The sequence below is a fragment of the Nothoprocta perdicaria genome, unplaced genomic scaffold (genome assembly GCF_003342845.1).
Source record: "Nothoprocta perdicaria isolate Ctin4 unplaced genomic scaffold, notPer1 scaffold_132, whole genome shotgun sequence".
Classification (NCBI taxonomy): domain Eukaryota; kingdom Metazoa; phylum Chordata; class Aves; order Tinamiformes; family Tinamidae; genus Nothoprocta; species Nothoprocta perdicaria.
Genome location: NW_020454450.1, coordinates 2,090,133 through 2,104,748, shown reverse-complemented (window position 1 = coordinate 2,104,748; position 14,616 = coordinate 2,090,133). Strand labels below are relative to the sequence as shown.

The 14,616-nt window shown below is 48.5% G+C and overlaps 1 long non-coding RNA gene across 1 annotated transcript; it reads left to right on the top strand.

Annotated features, from left to right (window-relative positions):
• The first annotated feature begins 4,378 nt into the window (after positions 1–4,378).
• LOC112942752 lies at positions 4,379–12,637 on the top strand. The gene is made up of 3 exons (XR_003248446.1): positions 4,379–4,565; positions 8,196–8,445; positions 12,378–12,637. It is a non-coding gene; the product is annotated as an uncharacterized LOC112942752 (long non-coding RNA).
• Positions 12,638–14,616: the final 1,979 nt, after the last annotated feature.

Genomic DNA, 14,616 nt, shown 5'->3' with positions numbered 1-14,616 from the left:
CAGGGAGAGAGTGAACTCTCAGCAGGTTGCTTGCTTGGGAACTGTGTACTTTGGCTTTGCAAGCCCCTCTGCCCTGTGGGACTTTCTGAACCTAGCCCAGAACTTGCCTGGGCATAGGCCTCTTTCCAGATGCCAGCCAAGTTTTGAGTACAGATGACTTTCTGTATCAAAGCAATGGACTCTTTGSGCCTAGCAGAATAAACAAGAGAAATCTTGGCTTTTCAGGGAGTCTGATCTACCCTGAAACAAGATGTCCTCACTGGCATTACTCTTTGGCACATCTTTAGAGCTCTCTGTGCAGCAACTAAGGTGTTAACAGCAAGCAGTGACACCCTTTGTGTGTTTTTGAACCCCCTCTGGGCAGGCATTAGCAAATGAGTCTATAAAGACTTTTCTCTGTAAAACTAAATCCCTACTGAGGACCCATGAAGAGCAATCATGGTTTCTGTTGTTTCTCAGTGGTTGTAAGGATGATCTATTTTTTGCAGCTTACAGGCATCACTGGATATTGTATTCAGCGAAAAGGCTGTAATGTAAATCTCTTTTTCCACTGGGGCTGTTAACATAATCAAATATTCATTTATAGTACACATTGGCAAATAAAGGCTTGACATAAAGTAATTCAGCCCCGGTGTGCTCCCTTTAATGTGATTATTCTTCCGAGTAATCAAGCTTCCTTTACCCAAATTGAACTTCCGATGTGAGCCTGTGTTCACCTGTAGTGGTTATTGATTTACCAGGGAACTGCATCTCTGAGGGAACACACAAAGTGGGGAATGTGGCCGACTAGACCAAGCTTTAAATCTTCATTGTGCATCTCTGCCAGCTGTGCTCCCTGGCTTGCACCCAGTGAGCATCCAGCCCATCACATCTACATCTCTACTGTGTTTGTCCTGGGGACAGAGTAGTTTTTAAAGATGCCAGAACCAGGGAAGGTTTCAGGAACAGGTCAAGCAGACAGTTGACTTGGGAAGATGAAAGATGGTGGAACCCTTCCCTTCAAGTGGAAAACTAAGTTTGCCTGGAGGGATGATCCTAGCTGGATGTGCCTTTGTGCCTGAGAGGTGTACAGGGAGCAGTTCTCCCTAGCTGGTCTGGACCTCTTAAGCCCAACTCATAAGCAGTGTTAGCAGAACAGTGCAGCTGGCCTGTGCAGGCAAGTAGCACATCCAAGCAGGGTGAGAATGTGATGGTGAACTCCTGGTAGCCTCTAGGCACTGAAGGGCTAAAGCAACTCATGTTTTTTTTCACAAAAAGCTCATGGGATTTCTGGCTGTCAGCTGATATGCACACTGATTGACCTGTATGAGGCTAAATGAGGAATAATTCATACACTGGTAGTAACAACAGGCATTGCTGGGAGCTTTTCACTCTTACTGCTCTGGGACATTTAGGAAAAGGAAGAACCTTGAGAGGAATATGTTACACTCTGTCTCTTGCTCTGATGTAGATTTTAGAAAAAAAAGTTTACTAAGACCTTCTCTTCAAAGCAAGTGAGTGATCTCAGTTGTACAGGACACGTGGCTAAGTAGAGCGCTGATCTAAGGCTCATGTTGATTGCTCAGGAGCAAAGCTTCCAGAACACAAATAGAAAACAGGCATGTAGTTTGCCATGGATGGACAGAGGAGTGATACACTCAGCAGATCATAAATTTTATGCAGCCTTGTCTTAAGGTGCATGAGGCACCACAAAAAAATGCCTAGCAAGGAAGAGCATGGATTCAGTGCCTGGGAGGAAAGAGCTGTACAAAGGTGGTCAGATTTTACCCAGAAGCTCAGGCATTAGGTGAAAGCTGACGTTTTGTGAGGAGTTCTTTGAATGTTTTTCATGCCATCTCCCAGCTGTGGGTGCCTCTTTGGTAGTCCCAGGCACGTGAGGAGATAATGCCACTGTGTCCTCTCCTCTGAACAGCTGTATCCTTGAATCTTGGCTCATCAACCAGCTTTGATAGCTTTTGTAGGCAATCTCAGACTTGGTGTATGGACGTTTGTTCTGTTCCAGGTGCAGGTCTGGAATAAAAGTGGTGATTTCCTTCAACAACTCTGCTCCGGGTGATTATAACTCAAAAATAAAATGGATTTTGCTGTAAAGTGACAGGCATTACCGTAGGAGTTTTGGGACATATTTGATGATCTGTGCTCCTACCATCCACTGCAAGATTAGTGTGACAACAGGGAAGGGGTAGGCCTGCCCCACTTTGACCTGGATATGTTTCTTTTCCCCAGTTTTCCATAGCTGCAACATCTACAGCTTTGTATTTTGCCAAAAAGCAGCTCCTGCAGTTTTCCCATCCACAGCTGGATCCTTCCTCATCCTGGCACTGTGAACAACAGCAACAGTATTCCCTTTTCCCATGCAGTCATGTTCCCTAAATCCCTGATAGAGCAGGAAAGTGGCCCTCTGTTAGTATGAAACTTGGGTCCAGGGTGCAGMAGAGCTGTTGGCAGGAGCAGGGCCTGTCTGTGTTAAGTCACTAAGGAGGAGACCGCAAGGTGATGGAGGACTGAAGTTGCCTTTTGCAGACAGGCATCTCTCCCCTGATCTGAGATGAGGGTTTACTTTGCCCTTTATCTTGTGCTTTGTTAACACAACTCTCTGTCATTTCTTCACTGTATGGGATGTCTCTTAGTGCAAGGGAGCTAGCTGGAAAAAAAAAAAGAAAAGAAAAAAAAACAGAGGCTTGTGACTGTAAAACCTCTCCTGYGAGTCAGCTGTCATCGTCTCCCTTTGGAACTGGCCCGAGCAATCAGACCATGCCTCTAAATAGTGACTGGGAAGGCAGGAAATGAATGCATGCCTAGCTAATTGGATAAGCTGAAGCTGACCCTGCTCCTGGGCCAGGGTCTGTGCGTTTGTGGGGAGCTTTTAGGCATGGGCCTGGGTGCTGGGCGAGTTGGGAGCCAGACAGTGTCTGCGGGACAGTGGGGATTAGGATGAGGAGACCCAATTTCATGCTGAGCACTGGCCGCCGACCGTGCTTCCTCTGCACTGCGGTGACTAATGCATTACGAAGGGCCCATTCCCGGCCCCTGCTCACACTCCTCCGTGGCCTTCCCGGCCTGCGGACACAGCAGGGCACGGAGGGCTGAGCAAAGCCCCCAGTGTCTCTGGGATTTTGTAGCTAGGTTTAGAGGCTTGGGTTTTTGTCTTTTTAGCGAACACGTGCACTGGAGCATATCACTGGCAGAGATGCGTCAGCAGCTCTGGGATCAATCTGATACGTCCTTCTGTGGCCTGGTGTTTTATAGCTTGTTTCTGGGTTCCYGCAGTGCAGAAATGCTCTGGCAGGCACTACTCTTCAGTGACACTATCCCAAGTCAAATGGCTGTGGCAGATGCTGGAGCTGTTTAGCAGAGCTGCAGGGGAGATATCAACAGAGCAAAACAGTCACTGCAAATTTGTCTGGGCGCCTGATTTAGCTAGCAGTATTTCTACCTTATCTTGGAAGGACACCTCTCCCTGGTGCTGTGATGAGTGTGGATCAGTGTTGTTTCTTACTGGGATGAGCTGTACAGTCACCATCCCCTTGCTGTGCTTGTCCTCCTAGGCTGAACTGAGCTCTTTGTGATTCAGAAGCTCTGGCCAATGGTGAGATATGGTTGAAACCGTGCATGGTCTCAGGACCCAAGGCTGTTGACCATTGCCCCAGGTGCTGGTCTGCTAAACAGCAGCAGACCAGCAGTAAACAGAGCTAAACAGTAGCAGAAACAACCCATAGGCTTTGATCTCTTGTTATTCCATTTCTTTCCCAATCCTAGCCTTTAAAAATCTCCCATAGGCAAGCATGGTGCTTTGGCATCTCTAAGACTTCATTCCCCTTCTGCCTGGACACAGAGGTGGCCTGGTGATCACAGCACCCCAGCCTTCCAGAACATGGCACTGGGCTCTGCTGCATCCCTCTGCACCCTCTTCTTTCCTCTTGCTAACCTCCTCCATTTCCTTTGGAATAACAGAATGAGCTGTCTTCTCCAAGGCCCTTCTGTTTCCCATTTGTATTTCACAAGACCTACAGTGGGCAAGTGACTGCCTGATGGGGAGAGGGAATGGTTTCTTACCTTGCATGCTGTAGATGTCTTCTGCTATTCTAAGCAACATGTTTCTAGCCTTACTAAAATACAGGAAGCAAGTTGAATATCCTTTCTTTTTTTAAAAAAGAAGAAACTCAGAACAGCAAGAAATGAAGCCCACTTATTCCAGTGCATTTCTAAAACATGTAAATCAGTTGTCTTTTCCAGCTTCTCCTTAAAGGTTTGCTTATATGAGTATCCTGGCTTGCAGAAATATGAAGAAGTCTGCAAAGTTCAATTTATAGGGTCTTTCAGTGCAAAACTCTCCCTTCTCTCTCTTTTTTTCAAAGGCAGCCCAAGGGCCAAAGGAGCAGTGGGGCAATTCCTTGGAAATGGCTTGACAGAGAAGGTGGGAATGCGGCTGGGAGCAGCCACGTGTTCTCACCTGAAATGCAGAATGGAAATTGTAGAGAAGCAAACTTGAACTGACTCACTCAGGAAAGTATCCAGCGCTTTGGGCGGGCCGGCTGCTCGCATCCTGTGTGTGATTCACTCTGGTAAGCGAGGTTCATTCGCACCTTTCCAGAGAGYGGTAGCAGATCTGCTCTCAGTTGCTGGAGAAGTTCAGCAGAAGAGCAACTAGGCTGAACATTCATGATCTCAGCAGGAGGGTGGGGGTTGTCTGAGTCATTTGCACATTTCCTCTTTTCACTCCATTTCTCTCCAGGCGCTTTCAGCACTGACCACTCAATCCACTCTTGTGGCTGTTTCTTTCAAGGGGATCTCRGGCCTTATCTTGAGCTTTTGAGAGTCATGAGGGAGAGGAGGTAGCAGATTTCCAGCCAGTCCCTCGGCTTGCACTAGGTCAGAGGTGCACTTCTGTCTCCTGCCCAAGAGAATGCACAGAATTCTTGTAGAAAACCAGCTCTTCAAAGAGGAGTGTGCAAGACCCTCTAGAGATTGTGCATGGTCAGATGGGAGAGGTTGGAGGACAATCCCTCAYAGGACTGTGAGATTACAAGACCGTGATGGAGAGGTCTCAGCTGAACTCTGTGAGCAAGGCTGACTCCAACCTACGTCAGGTAACAGYTGAAAACCATCTTGACTTCAGAAGGAGGTCCATAGGCCATGCAGTATGCCCTAGCACATGTGTTTACGTGAATACAACCAYCTTGCTGGATGGGAATAGCTTTTCGTCCCACAGTGTTCTTTCCTGAGATGTTTGGCAGTTATAAGGTACCTTATTCTGCCTTGGAAGGTAGATGTTGCTTAGGGTAGGGAAGAGGGCCTATATCGCAGCAATGGTGAATTTTTGGATCCCTCATTTTCTAGTGCCCATGTCCCTCCAGCTCCCATGCAGATGATGCACAGCCCCTGGGGGAAGGGGAAGATGATTTTGAAACATGAACATGGCCAACACTACGTCAGCTCCGTGCTGATTGTAGGATGTTCCTCCTGAAGCCCCAGTCAGAATAACAGGTAGGAAAAGCCTGTGCTGGGCACTTGCAGCTTTCCTTTGCTCTGGCCCTTGGGCTTGCTGTCTACTGGTTTTTCGCTTCTAGTGCAGCCTGGATTKACCCCTGAGCAGACGTTATGTCTTGAGTTTATCCAGCTGTTATCAACGTATGTGCTTCCCTGGTGATTCATGCCCTGTTCCCTAACCACATCCCCTTCTCTCATACCCCCACCCACCACAACTAAGTCACTTGGTCTCCTGTTACGGGCCAGAAGCCTCCTTCTTGTGTCATGCGTGTAGCCACTTTTAGCTGAGTCCTACGTAAGCTCCTCCTGGCTTCCCCTTTTGCAGCAGGATACACAGTGTGAACTTGCAGACTGTGGCTCCTGACTTGCCTGTATTCGGTGTATACTGCCTAGTCTAGATGTACCCTGGCTCTTTTGTTGCTCGTATGGGCAAGGAGAGCACTTTAATGCAGTCTTGTCCTCTCTGTCCCTCTCTAATTCCCCAGAGAGACCAATCCAGGCTTAAAAGAAAGGCCACTCAAAAGCTGTAGGCAGCACCACCAGCTTGTTGGGCCTGGCTTGCTGGAAGTAAAAAGTGGCAGTTGAATAAAGATAGTGCTGTCATGTCAGTGTCATGTCAGTGGGCCGCTGGGCCTCTAATGTCTCCCTGCATTTTACATCCAAAAGCTCTCACCATTCTCTGACTCTCCAATAACCTCTGGAAAGTGACTTTATGATCGTAGCCCAAGTCCTGGCAGTGGAAGAGCAGCTCAGAGTAATTGCTGCTGAACCCAGTCTTTCACAAGCTTCGCTTCCCAAGTGTGGTGTTTGTGCACGGCATAAAATGCAGCACTGCCAACTTGCTGTGAAGGTTTGTCGCACAGCCAGAAGGGTTGGGGTCTGTGGTAGGCACATCAGACCAAGCTGGTATTCAAGCTGAGTGTATATGGGTAGTTATTTTCCTTAATGCTTCCTTGATATGGTCAGTGGTTCCATCTATCACATTGGGATTTTATAAGTTGGTGAGGGTTTTTTTTTTTTTTTTTAATGAGCTGTATTTTATTTACCTTGTGCTGCCTTTTTTTCATCTCTAGCTTGAAGTAACTCATGGAGGACAGTGATTTTTGAGGTGCRAATTCAGTAGGGGAGGAACTGAATTCTCTCAGTTCTCTCAGCAGATCTGAAATATTACCTGGCCCCTTTCCCAGCGTCAGCATCATTGATTAATAAGTATTTTCAGCAGCTCGTGGAGGACGTTTTATCAGGAGGAGAACATTGAAAATCAAGGTGCCTGTTTCCTTGTGTCCGTTGATGAGAGACCTGCTGTGGGGCACCTTAATTTAGGGGTACCTCTGTCCCTCTCTACCCTGTTAGATAAGATAAAATGCTCATGTAGTGCTTCATTTTTAGAGTATTGTTGTAAAAKGTAAAATTGTAATGGTGTAAAACAGAGTGAATGACTAYGGTGGTGGGTATTCCTAGGTCACTAGGCCCTTGGGTTGGGGTAAGAAATGCTGGCAAAATCCAAAGCCTAGCTCCTTGCTTTGGAGAAAGAATATGGTGTGGGTGCATTCCTGGTTTGGGGAAATCTGGGTTGTGTGGCTTAGTCATCCTGAGTAAGCAACTGCCTTTCCTGAGGTCAGACGTGGCGAGGGGGAAGGTGGACATCTGATTGGATGTGCTACTGAAGAATAAAGCCTAATAATACCCCCACAAATGCTGGCCAAAGTCTTTCTCACAAGCCTTCAGATCGTAAAAACAGGATTGTTCATCTGCTTGGCACCGGCCACGGTGGGCTGGCTCAGCACGTTTGCAATTTAAGGCTATTGGACGAGCCGTTGCTCCTGCAGCAGAGGGAAGGTGCTGCAGAGTGCCCTGCTTGTGCAGTCACMTCTGGGGTGGCCTCTCCCTGGCACACTGAAAATGAGCCAGGCTTTGGGTAGGCTAAGCTGGGACTTAGCCAAGGTCATGCGGGACATCTGTGGCACTTGGATCTGAGTTGTCTAAACGTGCCCCCGAGTAGCCCATCTTTGTGCCCGTGTGTTCGGGAGCCTGGCTAGCAGCACTCACCCTAGGCACGGCATCTGTACGAACACTTGCTTGTGTCCCTGATTTATGCCAGAGGAAAGCCCTGCTGATGTAAACACCTTTCCGTTTGGAGAGCCAGGCTAATTACCGTGTCGCTGCCTGATTTACTTGGCTTCTGACACGCTCCCTCTGCCGACTCTATTTTTCTCCCGCGGCTCTCATGTTTTGCTAGGCCATCCGTARCTGCCCTTATTCCTCTGCCTCCCCGTTGCACTCCTCCTGTGATCTGTCCTTTTCTGTCTTTTCCCTTCCCCTGCTGGACTCGCAGGTCTGCGAGTTCCCTTCCTACAGTCATCTCTGCCAACTTGCTAGTCTGGCTTCTCTCTCGGACTGGGAATGTGTTCCAGATCTGAGCACGAGCTGGTGTAAATTCTGCCTTATCAACACCAGAAACAGCTGCACTGTCCCTCGTACAGAAAAGGAAGGAAGAAATCCTGTGTATCAATTTCCTGCTGGAGGAAGATAGCACTGTATACCTCMCCAAAAGCTGTTGTTTAGCTCCAAAAGCACTTTAGGATGACAAGGGAGTGGAATGTACTTAAATTTTCAGATGCTAGCTAGGAATATGGTTGCAGGAAAACAATTATTTAGAAATATCTTTTGTTTTACTGATGATTTTCTTCCCTCTTTCTCCTCAGCTTTCTTGAAGATTAGATGAGGCAGGCTCCAAATGCATGGCTTGATTACAGTGATAACTTCTCCCCGGGCACAGATGCTGAACAACTGCAAGTCCAGGCCTGTCTCCAGCCTAATGCGGGCTATGGAAATGATTGCTGGCCTCCAGGAATGAGCCCCACTGCCCACCACGGCAAGTGGGGAGAGCTGGTAAATCCCTGTCATCACCAGAGGACAATACTTAAAGGTCAATCTCAAGATCCACAAGCAAAGGTGAGTGCCCAACTCTCCTCTACCTCTTAKGCAGTTTAGAGACCCACATCCCCAAGGTTTCAAAGGGACTGAGTCACCCATGGTTCATTCAAAGCCTGATGCAGAGCAGAGGAATAAACCTTGGTTTCCTGAGCATCCAGCTGGTCCATAACCTCTTCTGAACTCCTTTCACCTCACTTTGTTGCATATCATGTCTGTGGAGGGCAGAAGGGGATATGGGGAAGAGTGTTAGGCCAAGATGAATCACTACAACAAGCCTCAGACTTGACTTGGCTTCCCTCCCTTCTGAAAAGAGAAGCGGATTGGTGTCCCCTTTACCTACCACCTCAGGAGAGGACCCATGCCCTGGAAAACCTCTCATGCAGGACATGGTGCAAACAAAGAAGTCTCACAGTCCAGCTGCATCCTCTAGGACAGCCGCAAATCTAGCACCTTGAGCAATGGTAGTCGAATGCTTCATAGCAAGGCAGGAACCTGAATCTTGGCCATTTGGGTTGCTAATAGCTAGAAATGCTGAAGTACTTGCTTCTGCTGCTTGATTTGTACCAAGAAGGATGTGGAGAGTTTCCCTTGGCTAGCTGTCAGTCAGAATTGAAACTACCTGYCATGGTCTCTGTGTTTACTGTTGTCTTACTTTCACTAGGGACCCAAGGACCATCTCAGGCCTGGCTAGGATATGCTGACAACTCTTATGTTCAAAGGAAGGAGAAAAGAAGTCTGTCTGGGTCAGGTGGGAGGWTACAGCGCAAGGAAACGAGTATGTGACAATATCTGGAATATGCAGCAGTTGGCAGGGGGATTCACAGATGAGTCTAGGGGAAGTGGATCTGCTAGGAAAGCCAGAAAGGCCTCATCAACTGTGACCTTGGGAGGAAGCAGAGAGAAGTTGTTCTTAGGAACAAAACTTGCTTGCAGGGCGGTAAGTGTGGGGATTTCAGTGCTGGGAACTTCCTGTCGTGCTTCTATTTCTACAGAGTTAAACCACAACCTGTGCAAGTTCACTGTTAAGAAAATCCTTCTTGTGGCAAAGTCCTACCTGATGCTTTGTAGACTCAACTCAGTAAAGCCTGGGTTTGGCACTAGCAACTGGCTATTGTTAAGCTCTCTTCTTACTCTTATGTGCTGGCTTTGGGAGAATAAACTCTCTAGGATGGGTGGCCACAACTGTGTTGGATCCTCACAAGTGTGTGAGGATCTCCCACAGATGCATTGGGCAGGTCAGGCACGCTTAGCTTCTAAGATCAGGAACACTCAGTTTGGTGTGGTTGGAGAGGCCTTAGCTAAGTCAAGGCAGCTTTATTTTAAAGTAGAAAACTTGGCTTCCTCTGAAGACAATGAATACCAGAGCCACTCCAATCCTTCCCCCAGCTGCAGGCTTTCCCTCATGGGGAATTCCTCGGCTGGTGGGGTGTTTAACCACTGGCAGATGGTGCTCGGGCCTTGGTGCTTGGGTGAACATGTCTGTGGGATCCCCCAAGGAGGCCCAAGGAAATGTTGCCCTGAGGCTGGGCCCCAGCGACTCTTATCAGATGACTTATCGATGGGGTTGAACATATGGGCTCAGAGAAAAGTTGTAAGATAWGTGAGAAAATACAAGGGCTTTGGTCTTGCTGCAGCTTCAAACCCACATGAAGAGGCAGGAAATGCTCCAACACTGGGGATTTCCTTCAGCCGAAGGTGGTGTAGGAAGCTCTCTGCAGACGACCTTCCTCAGGGCCACGGAGATGGCCAGCTGGAGCTAGGATGGGGACCACCACGTGACCATAAAACCGTGGCTTTGGACAGTACTTTGTCACCGACCGCTCTCCCTTTGAGTAGCAGGATTACACCTATATTTTTTTGCAGTCGCAATTCCCAGTTTGATGTGTTGTCACTGGGCTACAGCAACATGCCCTTGTGGCATGGAGCTCTCCATAGCCAGGGAGCAAAGTGGCTTGCCAGGATTTCTTTCTGCCCCCTTCTCCCATGGGGGTTAGGAGTTCTCACTGAGGATATGAGAGGAGCAGGACAAGATCCCCCAACCCCACCTTTCTCCCCACATCAGGGTTACGTGCAGAAGCAACCRGCTGCCAGCTTGCTTGCTGAATCCCAGCCTTGCCCTGGGCTCTTGTACAAAGCTCTCTTTCACCTTGGAGCATCCTGAAAACATAATAGGGCAGCAATTACTGGGGCGGGTGCAAGCTTGGGCCTGGGAGACATGTGGCGTGGAGCCAGTCACTGTTAATTAAGCATCTTGCTGTTGGCCAGCCTGGGCTTTTGCTTCTACACGCGAGTTTTGTGGAGCTTTTGTGCACCGGGGAACTTTGTGGCTGCCTGAGCTGCTGCTTGGAGCTGCAGGCACAGGCACACTTGGATCAGGGTCAAACCAGAAAGGCTCAGACCAAAACTTGGTGCTTGGACAATTCCACTTAAATTTCAGGCCAGACTTAACTTGTATGCTTTGCCCAAGATGGAGCTGAAGTGATAAGCCAGGCTCTTCCCTTCTTCAGAGGCACAGGGTTGTGCAATCCTTTCCTTCCAGGCATTCCCATGAGGTTTGCATGGGAGCTCTTCAGATGGATGGGTTGCCAAGGAGTGTGGGGCATTTCTGGGCACCAGTAGTCTCTAGCAACAAAATTGTGGCTAGCAGGAGAAGGATCAACTGTGCTTCAAGTGATGCCCACCCCATGTTGTCTTGACTTGTCTCATAGCAAGGATCCTGCAATGGGAGTGCGTATGAGGAGGGGGGGCTCCAATTCATAATTTGGAGGGCTGTTTGTACTCCCCAAATCCCCATGCAAGCTGGGGAGCTCCTGAAGACTTAGGGCAAGATTCCTGCTCCTGGGATGACGTGAGGAAAAGGTGCCAGGACCRCTTTGGTTAATTGTGATTTTGAGKTTTATAGCAAAACCCAAGGTGGAGGAAAGTTAAGACACAGCAGGGATGGAAAAACACTGTGCTGCCTTTTTGCAGCAGACTAGGAGCAGGAGGCTCCAGGTTGCCTGCCCAGGGAGAGCAGCCAGACACCCAGCACTGCTGCAGCCTGCTCAGGAAGTGGCCTTTTCGTTAGGCAGTTCCACGCAGCTCTAATTAAATTATGGGATTAGAGCCATCTCATTCCTCACTCATCTGGTGCCAAGCACTTGTTCCAAGGGAGTGCCCTCCATTAAAGGGAAAACTGCCCGCGTAGCGCGCTCTACCATCTCATCAAGAGAGCCCAGGCTGCCACAAAGTCAYTCTTTTATTGCACTGCATTGCAGATAGTCTGTCTGGAGCAGTGTGACCATGTTTCACAGGCTGGCAGTCACACTCGGGCCCTGACGTTGGCTGCCTCGTTGGCGCAGGGCACCCCTGTTCTTCTTGCTGGGTTTTCTGAGCAGAGATCTCTTCTGAGCAGAGATCTCTTCAGCTCTTGCAGTAAGGCAGTGTCTGGTGAGAACAGGAGGGCTCACTGGTCTCCCAAAGTGAATTCGTATGAGGCCTCTGTCTTCCTCTCCACAACTAGATCCTGGTCTGTGGGCCTTCCAGAGAGCTTTTGGGGTGGATAATCCTTTGCTTGCTGCTCGTAGCCATATACTAATCTGCTTGAGGGCCAAGCAGAGAAACTCCTGCATCCTTTACAACATGGTCTGTATAAATTTAATAGCAACTGTTAGGAAGGGAGAAGAGTGCACAGGTTTGGGAAGTATCTGACCTACCAGGGGAGCTGGGAGCAAGACTTGACCCTCTAGGAAGTACAGGCAGTCTTAAAAGAGAGACCACAGCAGCCAGCAAAAGAAGCAGCAGCAAGATGCAAGGAGTTCCCTTGTATTTGCTTTTGTTTTGCGTAATTCGTGTTTGATACGTGATATAAGTTTCCTGTCCCACAGCAGCACTCTTGTTGGGCTGCCTCACGATTAGAGGTTTGGGTGTTTCTTGACTTACAGATTTGTTTTTCTTCTGTTGCTTTACAGAGACGTTGCCAGGGAGATAACAGCACTGGAAGGAAAAGCTCTTCTGCTTCCTTCTCCTTGCACCACGCTCCTCGCGATGGGGCCCCAAGGGGCACAACCCACACCACACTCCGGGGAAGTGAAGCTCCTGGAAGCAAGATCCTTCTGAAGAGGCCAGGTTCAAAAAATCAAGGACTCTTCTGCACACTGGTGCCCCCATGCTCTCCTACTTAATAATCATATTAAGCACAAACACACCAATAATTAAAGCTTATTCCTGCTGTGAAGAAGAGATGCTGTATAGGTGATCAAACCCTGAAAGCCTTCTAAGTACTGTGTTGATAGAAATGGTCAGTGAACATTGCAGGGATAGGGAGAGAAGAATGAATGCCTGGAGTTTGCAGGGAGGGTAAGATGATATTTACTCATGGGTTTTTTGTGTGTTTTTTTTTTTTTTTTTTTTTGGTGGAAACAGTGATTTCTACAGCTTTTGCTGGAAAGCTATGACTTTTATGTATAGGTGTAGAATATATCGATTTTGTTTTGGAGGGGAAGGGTTGGTTTCTGGCCAGGTTGACCACAAATGAGCTCTTTTGTGGCTTTCCTTCCCTGCACGTGCCAAGTTCACGGCCCAGGTACTGCCTCCCGTAATGCCCTGTGCTGTCACCTCAGCTTGAACTCGGTGTATGAGCCACGTGTAGAGAGAGCAACAGGAAAGCTGGAGCCCTTCCTGGGATGCAGAAGGGACATGGGGCACCTCAACGACAAGCCCCCAGAGGGAAAACCACAGCTCAGGTGCCAGAGGCAAAGACCAGACGCCATCCAAACCCCACAGAATTTGGCAAGCTGAGGAATTCCTCCCCGCTTGCGATTTAGAGGTGAGTAAAAACAGGACAAGGATTCTGCCTGCAAAGCTGCACATTGCTCCAGCACGAGGAAGGGACTGTTATCTTTGCCTACACCACTGACGGAAAGCAAGCTGGCATGAGAGAAAGGGGCTCAGCTCAACCTTCTGTGCAAAGCGTCTTCCCCGTGAGCACTAATCGGAGGAATACATCTCTTTGAAAGATCCCTGCAATGTTATTTGCTAATTCCTACTTCCCACTGGGCTGCCTTGTTGCAGGCTGCAATTGGAAGGGCTGTTTCTGCTGCATTGCGCCACGCAACCCAGCTGGGGGGAAGCAAGAGGCAAGGACCGCAGGCTTGTTTTTTCCAGCTTTAGTAACTCGCTTTTTATTCACAAGGCAGGCGCCCAATTTTTCTTGCTGTTTGCAACGTGCCATTTTCCCTAGCTCCTTAACCCAACAGCAATACGAGGTCATTTTGGCTGAGTCTGTGGTGTAGATGAAACCCGTGTTTCTCTTGGTCAGCTCCTGTGCRATTGCCACAAGAGGACCATCAAGAGGTCCTCTTGATGGTGATGTTGGCAGATGGCCCATGGTGTGAGATTAATCCAGAAGACCTCAGGTCTTGCCCTTATCAGTCTGTATAGTTAATTTTGAAGTTGTTTCCCATCTTCTGGCCCTTCTCAGCTGGAGGAATATCATGTGTTAGCTTTAACATGCTGCCTTTTCTCCTGGATAAGCTCTCAGTCTCATCTGTTTTTGTAGAGTTAAGTAGAACTGAGAGAATCCTACCTGAAATGAAGCCTCTTCACACAAATTGGGTTCATCTGAATCAGTTCTGCACAGGTTCGAACTAGCCCAGCTCTGCACAGAGTTGAGTTGTGTCTTCCCCAAAAAAGTGCTTTCTGAAGTCAGAGGAGGGCCCTGAAAATATACCCCATTCTRCCTTTTATCCATCGCCTTCTCTCATCCCTGTGTTGGGCTGGGGAGGTAGAGAGTGTCTGGCTGGTCAGTCTGGATCCCCTTCAACCTCCTGCTCTCCTGCTTGGTCTTCAACATCTGAACTTGGGAGTAAGGTAGATGGAGCCAGACCCTGCTCAAGGTTATGGAGGGTTAGGATGAGAAGCAAAGGACTAGTTCCACCTCAGAAATCTTTTATTTCTGAGGGAAAAAAAAAAAGTTAATGCTAAGGAAGGTCAATCGCTGGACTAGGGACTCAAGTAGGTTGTGGGATGTACATCCTTGGAGATACTCGGATCTCAGATTGATACAGACATGAGCCACCTGATCTGATGGGACCTGCTTTGAGCAGGGATTTGGACCAGGGACCTCCAGAGGTTCTTTCAGACTCAGCTTATTCTGTGGTTCCTCTCTCCTGCAGAGCCACAGTGCTGCCCTTCCCTCTTCCTTCTTCC